This window comes from Chinchilla lanigera, unplaced genomic scaffold (genome assembly GCF_000276665.1).
Source record: "Chinchilla lanigera isolate Chin_1 unplaced genomic scaffold, ChiLan1.0 scaffold00022, whole genome shotgun sequence".
Lineage (NCBI taxonomy): Eukaryota > Metazoa > Chordata > Mammalia > Rodentia > Chinchillidae > Chinchilla > Chinchilla lanigera.
In genome coordinates, this window is record NW_004955423.1 from 17324996 (window position 1) to 17347401 (window position 22406).

Genomic DNA, 22406 nt, shown 5'->3' on the forward strand with positions numbered 1-22406 from the left:
TGTTCCTGTAAAAGGACCTTTGGTTCATAGAGTACACTATGCCGGTAGCCACTAGAAGTAAACTGCTTACCAGTCTGGGGCAGGCTCCAGGGAGATAAGGGTAAGCCTAGGCCTGACTCTGAGGCCAGTGTAAAGGGATTTGGTAGGGATCTACAGTTCTCCATATTTTTCTAAAGAATAATTTACCTGGGAATTGGCATAGAATAACATTTTGGGATTTAGAGTTGGATAAGCACTGACTTGAATCCAGCATGATCATGGGCAAGTTACTTCTCTGAACTCCCATTTCCTCATAGGCAAAATGGGAATGATAATAGTACCTCCATCATTACATCACTGTGTCTGTAGTATGCAATAAGGGTTAGGTATTATTAAAAATAGAATGAAAATAAAAGCAACGGAAGCAAAAGAAAATACTTTTTGAAAGGGCTCTTGGATTTTGCCTTACATGTTGAATGTGTTAGGGTAATTAGCACTTGCTGCTGCAATAGACAAAGCCTGAAATCTCATTGGCTTATCATCATACAAATTCTGTGCTCATGTCACAGCCTATAATATGAATGGGACATCTTCCTCCATTGTGCAGCCACAACATTGGGCTCACTTAGTCTGGAAAGTTGCTGTGATAAAGGAAGAAAAGGATGGAGACAGCTATGCAGCTTTTCAGTGTGGGCCCAGAAGTGGCATAGACCTTTTCTCCCTGAGCCTGTTACATGGGGCCAGCCTTACCTCAAGATGGCCTAGGAAAGGTAGGGGAACACTAGGAAGTATATGATCCACACAAACTGGTTTTGTCACAGTTTAGAAGCTAGTTGTGGGTTGAGCTCTATTCTGTCCCATTGTTTTTGGACTACAGAGACAGAGAAGGGTAGATGAGGTGGCACCTGTGTTGGAAAGGCTGGCAGCTGAAGTATGTCACAGGTACTGAGGAGACCAATGGAAATGGACTCATAGAGCTGGACTGAAATCATGTGGAGGAGAAGCAAGCCTCACCCTTTGAGATACAATTGTAGATTCTCCAACTCCACCTGTCACACATCTGGTCTTGGAAAGACAAGGGCCAAGTCAGGGCCTGCCATTTAGTATAGTGCTTAAAACATAATTGTACTGTGTCAATATATTACTTTAGACATAGCTTTTTCATTGTTCTATTCCTTTTTATATTGAAACAGTTCTCAAATACACAAGAGTGAAAGACATATGGTATAAATACTTGTATACTCATTACCTTGATTCTTCATATTTTGCCATATTTATAGCATTAAATATTTGTACATATTTATATTGTGTTAATTAACATGTATACATATGTTTTTCTGAGGACATTGAAAATAAGTTGCAGATATTCACCATAATATCTTATATAGTTAAAATAACATCATATCTAAAAGAATTATATACCTATATATCTATGTGCATACACACATACTATAATATAACCAATTTATATTTCATTTGTAGTCAAATTTCTCCAATTGTCCAAAAATTGTATATATATATATAGTTAAAGTCAGGAATTTAAGATTCACAGACTACATTTGGCTGTTAATACATCTCTCTTACATCTTTTAACCTTGAGATCTCTTTGTTTTTCTTTTTTCTTTCATTAACTTTTTGAAGACATAGGACTGTTGCATTGTAGAATGTTTCACTTTCTGGATTTTTCTGGTATCTTCTGAATGGTGTGATTTTCCTGCTTCTTGTATTCCTTGTATTTTCTGTAAACTTAAATATTAAGTCTACTGGTTTGATTAAATTCATGCTAACCATTTTTGGAAGAATATTGAATAGGTGATACCCTTATTTCATATTATATCACAACAGAAAGAATGTAATGCCTAGTTTTCCACTAACATGTTAAATTTGATCACTTTGTTAATATGGTGATCATCAGATCTCTTTCTTGTAAAGGGAAATAAAGTACAACTAGAAGAAGTCTGGCGGTGGCCCTGGGCCCAGCTACAAAGAAACAAGGGTAGCTTTGAGTGGAGAAAACATACCCTGAGGTATTATGTAACTAGCAACTAATTGATTCACTTGTAATTAGTGGTAATTAGTGACTAATTTATCCTAATATCTTGGTACATTGTGAATATTCCAACAATCTTTCACTAGAGATTTAGAATCCATTGATGGTCCTTGCCTGAAACAATTATCTAACTGGGAGTTATATAAATTGTGATTTTCAAAAATTCATGTGCTTCTCCTATATTTATTATTTGGCATTCTTCTGTGATGAATAACTTTCTAATATAACTGATAGTAAATTACATTTCTTCCTAAAGAAGCAGGGTCCATTCAGAATTTTAAAAATAATTCTAGGCAATTTTGTCTATAAAGAAAAAATAGACATTAGCTACAATCTCAACAACTGGGAAATCAATATTAAAATTTTAATAAATATCTTCACATTCTTTTGTCAAAGTATATACAGATACTACTGTAACACTCTACAAAATGTGGTCCCTAAATTTTATACTGTCTTTTGCAGTTAATACTATTATCATTATCACTTTACTGTGTTGTTAAATATTCTTTAAACTGTCTTTTTTCTGACTGCATACCATTCCATACTAACAATGTGGCATACTTTAGTTTCCTATTGCCTTATGATTGGAAAGAACGTGTATCCTTGATTTGGTGGGGCATCCTGATTTATGATTGTGCTCTTGGTAGAATTATTAAAGCATCCCCCATTTACTCCCAGAATCATCCCAGTTTGGAAGACAAATTATATAGTCATCTGTCTTACCATCACCTAACCTAAAACTGTCAATTTGTTGTTTTAAATTTTTAACATATTTGCTTTTATGTAAGTCTTTGAGTACATTCATGAAAGTGGATTCCTAAAAGTAAAGTAACTGAATCACGGTATATATATGTAATGACTTGTCTACATATCTTCCTGCTTGTAATTTCATTAAAAAAGTAAAACATTATACTGTAAAGTTGAACTCAACATATTTAGATGCCTTCAATGTTGATTATTTTGTTCTTTCTGTGAAGGGTTTCTCAGCACCGGCATTATTAACATTTTGTCCTAGAAACAATCCTTTGTTGTAATGGGTTTCCCTATGCATTGTAGAATGATTTAACAACAACTAGACACCAGTAGCAACCCCACTTCCAGTTGTAACAATCAATTGTGTTTGCAGATATTGCCAAATGTCCGCAGGGGACATGATGTATAAACCAGTTGTAAATCACTGGTTTAAAAAATGTGCAGGGGTTATCAACAACATCCTCCTCCTTATCTATGTAATTTGTCTAAAGCTATGAGTTTTTGATTTAAGAATTGCTGATGTAGCATACTGGAAATGGTAGAAATTACTTATTCAAGACTGCATGACTAAAATCAACTGAGTAGGAATTTAACTGAGGTCTGTGTATCCCCAAAGTCTTATTTGCTTTGCTGCCCAAAAGGTACATTGTCATACTCTGGCCATTGCTAAACAGGAAAATGATGGAAAAAGAAGCTTTTCTCTGGGGAATTCTTGGCAGTCATTTCATGACTGTTTGTTACCTAGGAAATTCTTATTTATTTTTAATCATTTGTACATGGGTTGGCTGCCTGGAGTCAATACATATCTTGCACTGGGGATATCAGTACTTCTGTTAATGAGCCTTTGTAAGGCTTAAAAGGGAACCAAATGATGAGGGATTGATTGTCCTTCCTTCCACCTCAAAGGGCCATCTTCCCCACTTTCTCTTATGTTGATGACTGGCACTTGGAAGAATGGAGCAGGAGGCGAACAGACTCCAGGACACGCTAAAGTGAAAGAAGTACTATTTAAATAAAGTGATGATCATTCCTTTCTCCTTCTGTCTCAAAAGCTGTTTGCTCAGAATAAGAGACATTTTCAAGTTCTGAAGTAGAATGTGACCTGACTAGCGTAGTTTCAGTTTGTTTGGGGGACAGGCTTCAAGCCATAGCATTGGACTCCTGAGTGGGGAGAGCGTCTTTCACACATTCTAGTGCTGGAGCTCATCCACCAGCACTGCCAGTAAAGGCCGTAGTGATGATGGGTGGCAGAAGGAATCTGGCATGGCATCCTTCTTTCCTAGCACCACAGGGGGAGGTTTGCCTCAAACTCTACTTAGAACCTTAAATGCAGGAATCTCAGGAGCCATGGTTGGACGAAAACTAGTTTTATCTAAGTTTGTCTCACTCCAAAGAGTAGACATTGCTGACTGTGGAGGCTCTTGAAACAGAAAGCAGTGACAGAATCACTTTTCTTCCAGACGATACTAAACCAGGAGAGAAAAAGCACTCCGAATCCAAAATGCAGTGAGTTCTCGTTTGTTCTTAAGCTAGTCTTTCTTTTTCTAAACTGCTTGATAGCTTTCAAGGATATATCACAAAACTTATAAAATAAATAAGAGATGGTAGGAAGCAAGGCAGACTTTTTGGATATAGGGAAGGAGGCTAGGGTGAGGGACAAAGGGGTAAAGGAGTTGAACATGATCAAAATGGGCTTATACATGTAACAACATATAACTTATACAATAACAGACTGTTCCATTGTACACAGAGAACATTTTAATGGAAAAAGTTCTGCAAAGTGTTACAGCTACCCCTTACAGAATGGCCAGGTCCTGTTATATATGGTCCATACTAAAGTCTTGAGCATCCTCCTCCTCTTAATCATTTTTGCTTAATCAAGGCAATGGATCTTTGCAGATGGTTCAGCTGCTCCTCTACAGTGTCTCTGGAGTTCTTCAGCAGGAGCATGTCTGAGCTCTTTGTGTCTCTCATCACCACTAACACTTCCCTGATCACTGTCATTGTCCCCCTTCTCCTCCAGCTCCTTCTGTTTTTGGTTTGGCAGATCTTTAGAAATCTCCTTTTCCTTCATGATTTTGTCAGCAGCATTCAAGCACCAGAAAAGGATGCTACTAGCTGAATGAAGATCCTTGGCCGTGTGTGTTCTGTGTGCACAGTTTGGTTCCATTTCCTCCAGACTAAAGTCCAATTTCATACCTGCCACAACACTTTCATCAGAATATGGAGGAGTCCAGGCTGTAGGGAGAGGACAGCAGTAACCTACAGAGATATCCATCTGTTCAGGCCGTAGCAGTTCACAGCACTTTCCATAGTGGACTTGAGTGTTTTTGATGTAATTGTCTTCTCTGAGCAAGCAAAGCATGAAATGCTAAAGAATTCCTACAGTCTGGGTGAGTAAATTTCAGCACTGTTGGTTGAGCATCAGCATGGTACAGTACCGCTGTGTCAGCCTCTATTGTCTTAACCTATTTTTCCCTTTCTATTGGGAAGTGAACCCAGGAATGCTCTACCACTGAGGTACATTTCAGGCTTTTTATTTTTTTTTAAATTTTGAGACAGGGTCTTCCAGATTGTTCTTGAATTTTGGTACTCCTCTCTCAGCCTCTGGAGTAGCTGGTACTACAGATCTTCAGGGCTGGTTTGTCTTATCCTGTTCTTTACTTGAACTATACTTTATGCTTTGCAGCACTCTGTGGTTTTAGAAATGTATTTAAAATGCATTAGCTCTTTGGCCATTACAGAACAACCGAGAGGCAAGTCGGATAGACACTCACGTTTCAGAAGAGAAAATGACCCACAGAGGAGGTGTGGTTTTCCCCAGCTTTACAGAACAAGGAATGCCAGCCTACTTCAGAGCCATCTCCGCTGTACCCCACACTCATGCAATCTCTGCTTTTAGACCTTTTCTTCTTTTGTTACATTTTAAACTAGCCCATACGTGAACAGTGTTAAAAGGAATGATTATGTGCCTGCCGTCCTGCAGCTTCAGTGCAACATTGCAGAAGGTGCCCGAGGTGTCTGAAATTAGGGTGCTCTCTCTAGTCTCTGTTTTTATGCTTTTCACTTTTGTGTCCTTGTGAAAGGCTGAGCAGAGTTTATGGCTATACGTATTTCACATTTCGAGTTTATGATAGCTTTTCTGTTAATGGCTTGGATATTATTGTGTTTCAACCCCTGCGACCCTATGTCAGGACAACTCGGCTCTGGGATGTATGGCAGAGTCATAATTTTAAAAACCCTTGGCCTTTCTCCCTATCAAAGCACACTTGAACATATAGCTGTGTTTTCTTGACTAGGACAGAGTTAGGATTTCTTTTCCAGTAAATGAGGATATTTGAAAATAATGTATGGTAACAGCACAATCTCTCTTTGTGTCTCAGACTCTTTCTGTGTCCCTCTCTCTGTTTCTGTCCCCTTTTTCCTGCTATAATGCATTTTCTTATTACGTATTAAAGTGCACTATAAAAAGAGCAGTGACATTTATTTAGCTATCATAGAGCTAGTTTAACTTGTGCTTCTTAGTCCTTCATTTCATGAGTTTTTTAGATCCAAATGATTTTCTGTTGTAAAGAGACTTGTTGTAGCTTATAATTGCCAGCTGAGATTCTAGAAACTTCCTGTGTTTCATCATAACAATATTATATTATTGACCTTTAAGTATAATCATTTAAACTTGCACTTATAGTTTATAGGGCAGTATATACTCTAGAAAATGAAGAGAGCCTTTTGCTTAAAATATCCAAATTACCTGGTGTGATGGCACACACCTCTCATTCCAGCACTGAGAAAGGCTGAGGTAGGTGGACTGCAAATCTGACCCGAGCCTGGGCAACTTAGTGACTTCAAGAGAACCTGTCTCAAAATGAAAAATCAAAAAGGGCTGAGGATGTGGGTTCACCACTTAACACTGCCCCCCAAAAGTGAAATTAAAGTCAATTCAAACTATAATGAAAATGGCTCTCTGCCTGTTTTCTGGTATGTTTTAGAAATTGATCTTTATGATTTCAGTGCTTGTGGTAGTTAGGGTCAGGTGTCAACTTATTTGGCTTTGGAATCCACTTGGCAGATAGATTGAGCACACTTGTGGGTGTGTCTGGGTTGGTCACAGAGAGATGGTCTTGGGGTCAATATGTGGTCCCTTGTCCCTTCCTTTCTGGCACTGTGATACTTTCTTTCCACCAGAAATAAGCATCTTGGCTCTATCATCCTCTTGCGCCATGGTGTTTCTGGCTTAGAAACAGCTGACCATGGACTGAGTTCCCAGAAACCATGCACCAAACTTCCTTTAAATTGTCAGTGTATTGTGTCCCAGCAATGGGAAAGCTGACTGATACAGTTCCTGTGCCATTTCAGAACCTCCCTACCCTTTTCCCCTCATGATGAAGCTGGTCCTACCAGGAGCACGACCCTCAGTCTTTGGAATTTTCATCAAATCCAGATTATTCTATAATTCTTTTCTAAAGTAAAATGACACCTGGCTAGGGACTTTTCCTTCGGCCACTCAAAAAGATGTCTTGCTTCCTTAGATAATTCTACCTACTCATTTGCATCCTACAAAAGGCAGGAGAAATTTAGAACAATTTGGATGACACTTGAAAAGTTGCTGAGCAATTGGAGAGTTGTTATCGAAGGATGAAGATATATTACTTAGGAGATGATACTTGTACACTAAAGGAAGAAAGAAGTAGTAATGTCTTCATTTGTGAGCCTGTTTGTGCAATGCTATATCTTTTTCAAATTTTTCAAATATAATAGGTTTTACTACATTTTATTATAGAAAAGTGTGTGTGTGGTGTATGTATGTACAAATGTATGTATGTGTGTGCACATGTACTCATATGTGGTACAAATAATAATGAAATCAATCCAGAAGAATTTCTACTTAAGGTATCCAAAAATATGTAAACCAAAGAATATATCTTATGAAGCTGCTCACACTTTGTACTTAACTTATTATCTATATTTTATTTTGTCAAGGTGTTATGAGAAAAAAAAATACTGTTTTAGGAAGCTATCCAGAGCTGCAGCCCTGGAGGCCTGTTTGTGGATTTAAATGAACTAAGCACAATAATTTTTACTAATGTCATTAAAAGTAGTTCAAGCAGCTTTATTGAAATATAATTTATGTTTCATAAAATTCTCCCATTTAAAATATACACCTCAATACTTTTTAGTATGTTTACAGAGTTGTGAAACCATTACCATTATGTAATTTTATGACATTTTCATCTCACCATCAAGAAATCTCATCAGCATTCACTCTCCTTCCCTATTGCCCTCGACTCCTAGCCCCAGACAATTACTAATCTGTCTGTCACTGCCAATTTGCTTCGACTGTGGACCTTTTATATAAATGCAGTCATGAAATATGTGGTTTTCAGGACTGACCTCTTTCATCAATAATATGTGATTATACATGTTATTCTCGTTAGAAGTTTTGATGTAATTTTTAAAAGAAGAAAATTAAAATGATCCTCATATCACTCCAAAGGGGGAAGATACCTAGTTATTTTTGTGTGCTTGCTTCCAGTGTTTTCCTATTTACTTTTTAATGATTTTATTCATTACTTTCTTTAACAACATTTGTTGAGTACTTAGTATGGATCTATCCTAGTGCTAGCCACTGTCCATGATGAGATAAAAAGACAGAACAGCTCAAATGGATACTGGGGAAAAGGTCAGAACCATTTGGGTGAGAGCTACAAATGACAAGCACAGGATGCTTTCAGTATATAATGGGGAAGTACTGTAATTTTCTCTAAAAATGCATTTAATATAGGACCGTGTATGTATTAGAAACAATTGCAGTCGTATGGCAGAGTTCTATATTTTTTTGTTAAAACTGGGTAATGAGTAGTATTTTTAATGATTCCATAATTTTCTGCTAGATAGATATGCCAGACTGATTGAAAATTTGAACATTTCCTGGCATTTAAATTGTCCACAAGTGACATTCATCCTCAAGTCTAAAGTGACGAGAGCTTACTTGGGAAAGCATATGAATTTATGGTAAGATCTGTCAATTTCTTTGATACACATTCCTCCAACACCCCTCTATAGAACTGGGACGTAGGATTCACAGCTTCTGAAGGTAAATGCAGTCTCAGTACTCCTTGCTCTGATGATCGCTCTCACTGCCACCATTTTCAGATTCTCAGGAAATCTTGAGGAATCCAGTAAATGGGACAGCAAAAATGACCCCTGAGCTGTCAAGGGCCCCTCTGGAGTGCAAAGTGAGAGCTGTCTCTCAACTTGGAGCTCTTGCTGGGAAGTTGGGAGCAGGAAAAGATACTGTTCAAAATAGCTTTAAAAAAAAATGTGTTGGCTCCACAATCATTGGTGTTTGAGAAGATCTTTGAATTTTACCTTTGAATTTTTCCTTTTTTTGTTGTTTGTTTTTCTTCCTACACTCCTCTTTCATGTGCTCTCACCTTGTTCTTAATGATTTGCCCTCTATGTATCTGCGATTGTTTCTTGTGGGTACAGGTCAGATTGTGTTATCCACTATCTTTCTGAGGTCAAAGTTAACCAAACATACATCCTCTTCTGTTGGCCTGCTCCTTTTTCTCCTACCCTTTGTGTGTTGCCATTTTTCTCCCTTTCATTTTTCTGCCTTTTTTTTTTTTGACAGTAGCTTGTCACACATCCTATGTAGTAGATTCAAAGAATGCAGAGAAATGTAAAGAAATGGGTTGAAATAGAAAGAAAAGTATGGAAAAGTCCAGCTGATGGCACTGACAGAACAGCAGCTCTTCATGTGGATTCATTTTAAAAGGGATTAAACTGAATAAGGAAATTTTCCTGATGTGTTGCTCCTCTTGTTTCCTGGCTTTCGTCCCAAGATTCACTATTATTTTGAAAGAAGAGCTTTTAACAAATAGGCTGATTCTTCAAGTATGGTCGATTCACCCCACCAACTGAAATGGTATTTTAGAGACTTGTAATGGGGAAGATATTCTAGAATGTACCTGCTAAGAGTCATTTTGAAATTGGTCTTGAAATTTTCTCGCATATGGTATGCTTCAGTACCCCATCTTACAGAAAGAGTTACTCAAGAGCTCTCATCCCAGCTTGCAAGAAGAGAGAATCCAAGGGCCAATTTTACAGAACTCATTGTGGGACTACTGTATGTTGAGCAGTGTGGAATGCTGAAAACGTACAGGAGAATCAGCATACAGAGTACCCGCCCTGGTCATAGTCTTGCACAGAACCTATAGTCCTCCACTCGTTCACTTACTTATTTACTCAACACAAACGAACAAAATTGTAGACTGTGACCTCAAGGAGTCTACAACGTAATCGTTACTTACTGTCCACAGGACCTCTCATTTTAGGTAAAGGATTTGGAAACACATTTTATATATGTAAGGAATGGTAGTAACTTTGCAAAAATAGATGATTTTGGATTGATACAAATGTTTTGAAGTAGCCAAGAGCTTTTCATAATGGCCCTATGATAACTAGAAAATTAGATAACTTTAGACCTTTAAAAATTGTTTTTAAAGCATTGTTTGGTGATTTTAATCATGCCTCATCACTTTGTCTCCTTCCGTGGGATTCATGTACCTGAAAGACACTTATATAGTCAGAGAAAATAAAGTTATACTTTCTGGACTAAAACATCATATTTTCTTTAAGTTATAACAGGTAAATATAAATCATGCTGGACATATGGCCTGGATTTGTTGTTACAGATCAATGTAGTGTTTTGACCAAAAAATTTCACTGTTATTTATGATTGGACTTTTAAAAGTCTATTGTTGCTCTCTGCATAGTTTGAAATTCCCGGCTTAGTTGCTACAATCAGTATGCTTTCCAATGATGTGTGTTTGAAAATACTAACTACCTAACTATGTACCAAAATAACCCTGTTCCAAGTAAAATTTAATTTAGGAAAAAGATAGATTAAAAAGATTACATCAGATTAGAGGGGAAGGAGGCTGAAAAGAGGAGATGATCATATTCCGTGTATTATGTTTTTGTTTTTGTTGTAGACACCATGTCCTTCCACACACGTAGAGCAGCCTCGTATGACAGCTGCACTGACTGGTCTTGAGATCTAACACAGCTTTGAAAATTGTTGTTACTCTCAGATTCTTGGCGGGACAGACCTGTGTTGACTGAGAGCAAGTAAATAAGAATACAGAACTGCTTTGAAAGGGATACAGGTTAGACTCCAAGAAATATAGAGCTATCAAGTCTTAGCTAGTAATTTTTAATTCTACTAAATGCAAACAAGAGATATACTAAATCATAGCCAACCAGGAAAGATGGGATTTTACTTCATATTAACAGTATGATTTGAATATACAGTGAGAGTGTGGTGATCTTTTATGTCATGTTGGTTTAAAAATTAGAGTAAAATTAGAGTAAAATATACCCATCACACAATGAAGAGAAGAGCCAATGTAAAGATATAATTTTCTCTTTTGGGGCTTCCTTTTGTATGTTGGATTAGAATGATCCAGTGCTAGCTACCTCTAGCCATGTAGCAATTGTAAGGCTGAAAAACATTCATTGCCAAGTTGTTGCCAGCTTTAATTAGGAATTTATATCTAATTAGAATTCTCTTAGATATACAAAAATATATATATTCTTATTTCATATATATATATATATATATATTACTGAAAATAAGCTTTAGATACAGTATAGCACCCTGATATATTCTTCTACAGCTCCTGTGTGTTTTGTGTTGAAGTTATGCTGGCGTGCGGTTTACATGTCACCTAGTGCCAATGCATAAAGCTATGGACAGAGCCACACTTTATAAATTATGAGCTCTATGAGTAAAATACCTAATCAGAATTCAAGAAATCCAATGATTGCATTTTGATAAACACGATTTCTCCGTTAAGATAGTATATATTTGCAAGTGCTTTGGGGGAATTAGTTATGCCATTTCATTTAATTCAAGTTCAGATTGAGTTTTACTTCAATGGTAAATGTTGAACTTCTGTGAAAGTCACCACAAAACTTCTCCCTTCTCTCTAGTGTCACTATGTAATTCAGATCCAAGTTTCTCTCCAATTGGCCTGGATCTGACTTCCAGTGGAGACTTCAGAGTTTCCTAATCATGTGATACTGAGCAAATCCTTTCATCTCAGGATTGAGCTTGTCATATAAGAGATGCATTTAATCATACATAACTGATAGAGTTGTTGTGAAGATCAAATAGAATTAAATAAGATAATAGATGGCAGAGTCCTGAATACCGCAATCAGCCCAAGTAAAATAATAGTAAAAATAATGTAGTCAAAGCATTTATCACACACAATTCTGATTAGGTATTTTACTCATAGAGCTCATAATTTATAAAGTGTGGCTTTGTCCATAGCTTTATGCATTGGCATTAAATGCATAAATTTATCGCACACAAAGCATTTATCACAAAGGTAAGTAAATGCCATGAAATATTTGTGAGGAAAATCAATATGGGATATACTCCTATAGCTGTTCATGTATTTCCCCATTCCTCTTTGCCCAGTTAGCTCTCCCCTAGCCTTTCTCAGAGGAATCTTACTTGATGGCTTTCTCCTGCACGCCTATCTCATCGCAATGGATAATGATGTACTAACCCACCCTCCCTGCATTTCACGATCACTAGTTTCCATCTATATGCGTTACCTACTTTTGTGCATATTGTACTGTCTTTCCCATTAGGCCGTAAGCTTCATGAGGGCAGGAACTCATCTGTGTTACTCACATATGCTAATACCAATACACTGTGGCACCAAACAATTGTCAAATACTTGTTGAACAATGTGTCAGCTTTATTAATCTAAATGAACATGAGTTACTAGCCAAAACTTGGATTCAGGACAGCTGAACAAGGCGATCTTCAGAGATGAAGAAATAGTCATTTTACTTGAACGTGGATTCATTATGTATCAGCTAACTCAGATGCAGGTCACCACCTTTGGACCCTTATTCAAAGTAAATTTGAGACTTCTATTGCTACAGGAGAAGGATTTCTCATTTTAGCCCTAAACTAATTTATTGAGCTTCATTCAGTCATTTTAGATATTGAAAATCTGCTGGTTATACATAAATTTTGAGTCAAATTTATTATTTGTAAAGTAATTTCTCAGAGTAAAATTAGATTTTTCAGAGAAAAATCCATATCCTAAGGATTTGATTTTTCGCTTGAGCTGTGCTTATTTACATGAGCACATTTTCAGATCTACTGGGGCCGAGCCATAGCAGATCAACGAGATTGCTCAGGGGACTGAGCAGAGGATGCAAGGACTGAGGAGTTTCATCACAGCTCTGTACGTAAATGCACAGCTGCTGCCTTATGCCAGAAAAACTCTCTGCACTTCAGTGTCCCAGTCATGTAGTTGGGATTATATTGTGTCTCTTTCCTGCCTACTTTGAAGAGTAAGTGCATTAATGAATAGACTGAGTTGACTCTACTGGTGAAAAGGAAGTAAATCACTTGCTTTATTTTTTTTTCTTTTTTAAGGAGTTCATTAACTCTTTGAAGCAAGTAGCTGTTTAGTGATTGGAAAGATAATTCACTGAATGATCCCAGGCCAGCCTCAAAGATGTAATGCACTTCCTAGGCATGAGAAATTGTTCACTTCCTGCTGGCCAGAGCAGGCATTCAATCTTGTATATTGTTTTACAGCAGGAGGTTTCATTAGTGCGTGAATTAGTTACATCATTTTGTTAATACTTTATAAAATAATGCTAGTGAGATTATTCTGAAGACAAATTGGATTTTACAGATATTTGTTCAAATGAGAAAAACTGCTAGTCCGATACTTAGATTATTTTGCACTCCTAATTACTTCATTGGATACATTTTTCAAGCAGGTCCTAAAAATCATATGTACTTTTATCATATCAGTGTTTGTTCACTTCTTTTGCTTTCTCATAGTCTTTATGTATTTTCCAAATTAACTGATGTAACTACCATGTCGAAGCCTATGAAACATACATTTGGTATTAAAAAGAAATCTTTCTGTTGAAAAATTAGCACAGTACTGTCCAATTACAAGTCTGATTTTATTTAGAATTTAAGTCTGGCTACATTTAGCGTTCTTGTTCCAGAACATAACAAGATTGAAGACAGGATTTTGGATTTTTCCCAATATTCCTACTGCTTTTGCTTCATTAGCTAATTTTTATTTGTTGAACAGAACCTGGTTCAAAAGCAGTTTTTAAAATTCTTCTTCCTAATTTCTCAGACAGCATTTTTATCAGGGTACACCAAAAATTCGCCAGGTTTTAGCAAGTAAGAGTTTTATGAGCTGTCTAGCTATTAAAAATCTCCCATAGTTATCATAGCCCGAGACAGCAGATGTGAATTCATTTAACATAACCTAGTAGCTACATAGTGGTTGTTCAGTAAACCTAAGTTTTTATTCCTTTTTGCCTTTAAAATGTATAAGAAATATGATATTCATATCCCCCACTTAGCCAGATGGCAAAGAATACATATTCTAAATAATTTCATATATTTTCCTTTTCCTTTTCATTGTTTCCCAAGTTTTCTATCCATAGTGCTACTCAGTCTTAAATTCTGATTTTACTGAGATACTCACTTTTATCTCTAAAATCTACTAATAAATTTTTTCTATTGAGTTTGAGAAATACATTTTTTCTTTATTTGTCTAGAATATTCTTGCCTTTCCTGCATGTTAGGATTCTTTTCAAGGGATTCCTACTCTAGCAAGCTTTACATTACCTTCTGAATTTGTGTCTGATGTTCTTTATCTTTAATTTCATAGCAATCCATATAAATCTCTATTAGCATCTACAACATTGTAGTTTAATTTATGTCTCCACTCTGAGGCTCTGAGGTTCTTGGGCACTTTATTTCATCTGTGAAAACCAGGGCTTAGAGCATACAACGTTCAATAAATATTCACAGATTCAATAAATAAAATTCTATTTACTTCCTTGCATTTGTTTCTTAGATTTATCACTCATCGTGCTTTTGAGTATAGACATCTCAGATCATAACTCTTATTTCTTCCTCCCCTTTACAAGTGGGTTTCTTATGTAAATTATGGGGCATTTCTTCCACTGCAAGTCTCCTTCCAATGTCCTTTGTGTCTTCCAGAGTTCTATTTTTACCTTGTCACTTTCATTTCCATTTAAAGCCTCCTGTTCAAAGCTGTGTATTTCTGCACAAACATAATGATTCTTCAAGTTCTCATGAGTTGAGTATTTTGTCCCCACTAAAGAGTTTGCCATTTGCTATCTTAAAAAGTTTTAGAAATTCAAATCACATGCTATGAACTCTAACCATCCATTTCCCTTACTAGGTCTGTTTTTCTTTGCAAACTCAAACTGGGTGTTTCCAGTTTGATGTGAAAGGTTCAATTTAAGCCTTAAATTTCCTGTTAGCAGGATACTTCTAACTTTTCTTCATGGTTTCCCTTCACCACGTGAGGGGCACAGTCTGTGGACATGTTCCAGAAAGATCAACAGCTTCTGAGCGTCTACATCAGCCTTAGGTCAGTGACTCTCATTTTCCCAAATCAGACCCTGATTTTTTTTTTGTATTCCCTCGGGCCCCAGCTTTGTAATTGCCATCAAGACATGTATTTCCATTTAATTCTTCAAGGATAATCTACTTGGGTTTATTCAGAAGATCTAGTAAAACCCCTGTGTATCAGTATCTCAAATACTTTTGCATTTTTTTCACTCTTGATTAATTCTAAATTTAATAACAACTTTCCTAAATGACTTTACATGTATAATTTTCAAATCTGTTTCCAATAGTGTCATGTTTTATTTGTTACTGTATGAAGAAACTTTGTACATTTTAGTGAAAGTAAAAGGAGAAGAAAACACATCTCTGATTATTTCTATATTTTATCTGTAAATATTTGGAAATCTTGTGCACATGGGGTTAGGATAGTGATTGATATATTACTTTTCAGTATTCCTAAGTTCTGTGTAATTGTTTTTAATAATGTTTTTATTGACACATAGAAAGTGTATGCATCATAAGTGTAGCTTGATGAATTACCATAAAACAAACAGAGTCATATAACTACTACCACCATCAGAAAACATTATCTTTCCCCTGGAATCCTTTAATGTCCGTTTTCCATTTCTATCCGATCCCCTAAAGATAAGCATTAATTTAATGGCAGCAGTGGTTACTTCTGCTCATTTTTATAAGCCACAGTCAAAATTACAAAAATGAGCATTTCTCATTGGTACAGTAAGAAAAACTGGGGAAAATAGAAATAATGTATGTTAATTATTTTAACATTACTTTATTATACATATGCAATATCAAATCATTTGGCCAATTTAGTATTTTAAAAAGTCTTACATAGCTCAGCTGTCTCATTAAAAGCTACAAAAATGAATCTTTGGGAGGACAGAAAAAGAAAAAGACTTGAATAGGAATTTTCTCCTCAGTGGGTAGGCAAAAATAAATCTATATGTACATTTAAAAAATACTCTTTTTGCAATACCTTATGTTCCCTCAGGCCTTTCCATTTCTGCTCTCTATATATAGTAGCAAGATGCATTCACAACTTTTTGACCTCTCACTTATGGTGAATCAATGTTGTTGCACCATGCTATAGACAGCCACAGATCAGCTAAGCTGAACATTGTTGGGGTAGTTTTATGGGAATTCACATGGACATAATCTTTCACTGTAACCTAAAAAGCATGGCAGGACAGTAGTTTTGTGAGCATTTGACAACTTGTTTTACAAGTGAATAATCTGAATACAGCATATTGTACTTCAGAGATTTATAGGCATTAATGCATTTTTTTGAGGAGTATGTGATTCATGCGCTGAAATATTAATTCCATGAATGTAAATTAATACTATATATTAGCATTATTATAGAGAAGAAGTAATTACCATTACTTGAGAGGAGATGTTAAGAAAGAGTTGGGATAGTGTTCAATTATTCAGGAATACCCATGTGTTTTTGTAATTATTCTCTTGGTTTTGAATAAAACATAGAGCAGTCGTACCTTTTGTTTATGTAACACCTTCTGCTGTAATATAAAAAATTTTATCTCATTTAATTCTCTTTTTGTGTTTTAAAGAGAGTACTAAATGAGAAGCAAACAAACAAAAAATAGAACAGCGGCATGCCAGTGTCACAAACATAAAGAATAAAAGCCAGAACATTTAAAGTGATACAGGGTTTCAAGACAAAATAATCTGAATTAACAATGGTTGTTACATTACATATCACTATCCTCAGCTACATTGTTCAGATTACCAGATGTAAGAATGGAAGATTGCTCAAACCATTAAAGGGAATAAGCAAATAATTATGAGATAAAACATTAGCGGTAATACATTAGTATCTCTTCATTTGAGAAGTGTGTATTCATCTCAGATGGTCATTTTTGAATTGGGTCTTTGAATTTGGGAGGCCTGATTTTTAAAAATTCTTTGTATGTCCTAGAGAGAAGTCCTTTGTCTGAGGGGCAATTAGCTAAAATTTTTTCCCAATTCATGGGTTTTCCTTTTACTTTCTTGGTGATTTCTTTAGATGTGTAAAGACTACTGTCTTCTATTTCTTTGCTGAAAGAAACAGTCAATGAGTCCTTGATTGATCAATATTGCATGTCTGTATCTGTTTTCATGAGAAACCACTTTGAAGATATCAATATGTAATACAACAAGCATTGTTAATTTCCTACCACTTTGTTTGTAACTCTGTATTGTCTGTACTGTTCTTTTGCTATTTTGTAAAAGGTTGTTTGTCTGTAATGTTTTCCTCCTTTTGTTTATAAAATAAAAAATAGATTTAAAAAATCATTAAAAAAAACAAAAAACTTTTCGGTAAGATGGGATTCCAGTTGTTGATTCTTTGAAGTATTTTCCATGCAGTTTGGTATTTGTTCATGAGCTCTCTGCCTACCCCAGTGTCTTCAAGATTTTTATCTACTTTCTTTTCCAATAAATTTCGTGTTTCTGTTTTAATATTTAGATCTTTGACCCATTTTGACTGTAATTTAGTGCATAGTGAAAGACATGGGTCTAGTTTTAGTCTTTGGCATGTGGGAAGCCAGTTTTTCCAGCACCATTTATTAAAGGCTATCTTTCTTCCAGTGAACATGTTTGGCCCCTTTGTCAAAGATAAGGGTGGCAAAATGTGTTTGTAGTTGTGTCTGCATCTTCTAATCTGTTCCATTGAGCTTCAGGTCTGTTTTTGCCAGTACCATGCTGATTTTATCACAGTAGCTTTGTAGTATAATTTCAAGTCAGGAATTGTGATGCCTCCTGCCTTTCCTTTGTTTGCCAAGATTGCTTTTGCTACTGTAGGCCTCTTCTGGGTCCAGATGAACTTTAGGAATGTTTTCTCTAGATCTGTGAGGTATACTAATGGTATTTTAATTGGGATTGCATTGAATCTGTACTGAAATTTTAGGAGTATGGCCATTTTCACAATGTTGGTTCTTCGTATCCATGAGCAAGGAATGTCTTACCATTTTCTGATATCCTCTTTGATCTCTTTTATCAGAGGACTATAATTTTCACAGTATAGATCTTTTACTTGTTTTGTTAGATTGATTCCTAAGTATTTCATCTTTTTAGATGCTATTGTAAAGGTGTGGTTTCCCTAATTTCTTTTTCAGTCAGTTTGTTGCTTGTGTACAGGAATGCTATTGATTTCTGAGTGTTCACTTTGTATCCAGCTATGCTACTGAATTTGGTTATTAAATCCATGTGTCTTTTGGTGGAGTTTTTGGGGTCTTCTATGTAGAGTATCATGTCATCTGTGAATAATCATAATTTCACTTCTTCCTTTCCTATCCTTACTCCTTTTATTTCTCTTTCTTGTCTAATTGCTCTAGCTAATATTTCCAGAACTATATTGCATAGGAGTGGTGACAGTGGACATCCTTATCTTGTTCCTGATTTTAAAGTGAAAGCTTTTAATTTTTGACCATTGAGTATGATGTTAGCTGTTGGTTGATCATAGACGGCTTTGATCAGCTTGAGGTAAAGGCCATCTATTCCTATTTTCTGCAGGGTTTTCATCATGAATGAGTGTTGGAATTTTATTGAAGGCTTATTTTATTGAAGTTTATTGAAGGCTTTTTCTGCATCAGTGGAGATGATCATGTGATTTTTGTTTTTGGCTCTATTGACATGGTGTATTACATTAATTGATTTGTATATATTAAACCATCCCTGCATTCCTGGTATGAATTCCACTTAGTCATGGTGTGTAATTTTCTTGATGACTTGTATTCTGTTTTCTAATATTTTATTGAGAATTTTTGTGTCTATATTAATTTGGTAGATTGGTCTGTAGTTCTCCTTTTTGGTTGGGTCTTTCTGTGGTCTTGGTATCTGAATAATACTTGCCTCCAGGAATGAGTTAGGGAGAATTCCTTCCCTTTCATTTCATTGAAAAGTTTGAGAAGAATTGGTGTTAAATCTTCCCCAGATTGCTTGTAAAATGCAGCTGTGAATCCATTAGGAATGGGGTTTTCTTCATTGGCAGGTTTTTAATTACATTCTCAATTTCAGTGGCTGATCTTGAGGTATTGAGGATTTTTATATCTTCTTCACTCAGCTTTGGTAATTCATATGTACCTCAAAATTTGTCCATTTCCTCTGTGTTTTCCATCCTATGAGAGTAAAGATTTTCAAGGTAGGTATTGATGATCTTCTGAATTTTTTCACGATCTGTAGTGATATCACCCCTTTCATTCCTTGTTGCGTGTATTTCAGTTTCTTTCTTTCTTTTTTTTGATAAGGTTGGCTAGGGGTTTATCTATTTTATTTATTCTTTCAAAGAACCAACTCTTCGATTCATTAATTCTTCATAGTTTTTTTTTTTTTTTTTTTTCAGTCTCCATTGTGTTCATTTCTGCTCTGAGCTTTATAATTTCCTGCCTTGTTTGAGCTCTGGGTTTGACTTAGTCTTCTTTTTCTAGGAACTTGAGGTGCAGCATAAGGTTGTTTATTTGTGCTTGTTATGTTTTCCTGAGGTGGCATAAATTTCCCTCTCAGGACTACTTCACTGCATCCCACAGACTCCTGTAGGTTGTATGTACATTTTAGTTTGATTGTAAATAGTGTTTAATCTCTACTTTGATTTCATCTGTGACCCACTGGTTGTTCAGGAGGATGATATTTAATTTCCAAATGTTTATGGAGTTTTTGTGTTTTCTTTTGTCATTAATTTGCAATTTCATTGCACTATGGTATGATAGTATACATGGGATAATTTCAATTCCTTTGCATTTACTTAAACATGTTCTATGTACTAGTATATGGTCTATTTTAGAGAATGACCCATATGCAGCTGATAAGAATGTGTATTCTAGTGCTGTTGGGTGGAACACTCTATAAAGATCTACTGTGTCCATATGTTCACAAGTTTGGTTAAGTTCTGTTATTTCTTTTCCAATTTTTTGTCTAGTTGATCTATCTCTTTGTGAGAATGGTATGTTAAAGTCCTGTGTTGTGATTGTTTTGCTACTTATTTAATTTTTCATTTCTGTTAAAATTTGTCTTATGTAGGTGGGTGCTCCTATATTCGATGCGTAGATACTTATGACTGTTATCTCATCCTCTTGAAGCTTTCCCCTCACAAGTATGTGGTGACCTTCTTTATCTCTTTTGATTGTTCTTGGTTTGAGGTTCACATTGTCTGCAAACAGAATAGCTACATCCACTTTTTTCTGGGTTCCTGTCACATAGAGTATTGTTTTCCATCCTTTAATTTTCAGTCTGTGAATTTCCTTTTGAGTTAAATGAGTTTCTTGTATACAGCATATAGTTGGATTTTGTTTCCTGATCCACTCTGCTAGTCTGCTTCTTTTGCTGGGTGCATTGAGACCATTGATGGTTATAACTGATATGTACTGGCTTATCTCTGTCATGGTATTTTCCTGCTGTTGGATCCTCCTTTTTCCCTCTGTTTAATTGCTTGCTGTGCTTGCTGGTTCCTTTCTGTTGTTGTTCTTGAAGTTGAGGTCTGTTTTATCTCTTTCTAGAATATCTTTTACTACTCTTTGTAGGATTGGTTTGGTGCTCATGAATTTCTTTAGTAGTTCTTTATCATGAGAATATTTTATTTCTCCACTAAATTTGAAGGATAGATTTGCAGGGTACATCAGTCTGGCTTGGAAGTTGTTTTCTTTCAGGACCTGAAATACTTCTTGCTTTGATGGTTTGTGTTGAGAAGTCTGCTGTGGTTCCGATAGGCTTTCCTTTTTAGGTGATCTGTTTCTTTTCTCTAGCAGCTTTTAATATTCTGAGCTTTTGTTGAGTTTCTGGGATCTTGATCACTGTATGTCTGAGTGTAGATTTATTTTGGTTATGATTAACTGGAGTTCTACATGCTTCACTTATCTGGATGTCTGATTCTTTTTCCATAACTGAGAAATTTTCTGCTATTATTTCTGCAAATAATCTTTTATGTCATTTGTGTTGACACCTGCTATATCATGATACTTATTAATCTGACGTTGTTTTTCTTTGCTTCATCTTGCAGTGGTTGAATTGTTATTTCCTGGTTCCTTGTTGTTTCTAAGAGATCTGTCCTTTCACGTTCATTAGTGGCAGTGCTGTCTTCAAGGTGTGAAAGTCTGTCTTCAGCTTCGTTCATGCAGTTTTGCCAGCTTTCAATGGAATTTTTAATTTTTAAGTTAAGTAATTTTAAATTTCCTTAATATCTGTTTTCTTTAATATCTTAATATCTGTTTGAATCTGTTTCATGCATTCTAGTTCTTTTCTATATTGAATATGCTGAACATTTCTTTCATTATTACTGTCATTTCTGTGAGTTGTCTATGCTCTTCTCTTTTCTTGTCAATGTCATCTTTGGATATGCTGAACATTTCTTTCATTATTGCTGTCATTTCTTTTTTCACCTGAGACGTTATTTCTGATCTGATATCTTCTATGTCTTGGTGGAGTTGTTTCTTTATTTCTGTTGCTATCATTTCAGATATTTCAAGTGTATGACTTCCAGGCTGTGCATTGATGTCTCCTGGACTTGTTTTGGGTGGTGTGGAGGTCTCAGATTGCATTTTTTCTCCTTCATTTTGTCATTTTTGAAGATCCAGAGCTTTCCTGGAGTGCAGTCTCACTCTCCCAATTGTGTGTGAGTGGCAGGGTGAGTATCTGAAGATCCACAGTGCTCAGTGCAGCTGCTGTGCTGGTGAGTGCTGCCAAGGTGGGGTCCCAGATGCTCCCGACCTTTCTTCCATTCAGTTGTCTCCCAGGCATGTGTGGGAAGGGTGGGAGAGGCTTGCTGGAGTCCCTGAAACTGTCTGGGGTTTGGTCCCGCTTCCCCAAGAGTAGGGGGGATGCAGGTCATGTTCACCAAGGCTTCAGATATTACCCAGGACAGAGCCTGCTTCCCACACTGGCAGGGGCAGGTGAAGGTGGACTCCCCGAGGCCGCTGACTCTGTCCAGGTTTCAGCTGAACTTCCAAGGGGGTATGAGTTGTTCTGGCAGTGACCACCAAGGACCCAGAAGTTGTCCAGGGCTCCATGTGCTTCACACAGTAGTAGGGGAGGCACCAGCGTGGCTCACCGGGGTTCCTAAAGGTGCTGGTGTTCAGCCCAGCCCCGGCAGACACACTGTGTGTGCAGGGAATAGTCACTAACACCCCAGAGGGTGCCCGGGGTTCCACCTGCCTTGTACGCTGGTCA

General features: G+C 36.3%; 1 protein-coding gene across 4 annotated transcripts in view; it reads left to right on the forward strand.

Moving 5' to 3' along the window:
* Slc44a5 (solute carrier family 44, member 5) overlaps positions 1-22406 on the forward strand; it is a 355454-nt gene that overhangs the window by 64672 nt on the left and 268376 nt on the right. For 2 of the 4 annotated variants that reach the window (XM_013514353.1, XM_013514354.1), the window contains exon 1: positions 1925-2006. The exons of the other annotated variants lie outside the window; for them this stretch is intronic. The gene's annotated coding sequence lies outside the window, so the exon portion shown is untranslated. Of the gene's footprint in view, positions 1-1924; positions 2007-22406 lie in introns of those variants that run through there. 4 annotated transcript variants of the gene reach the window in all.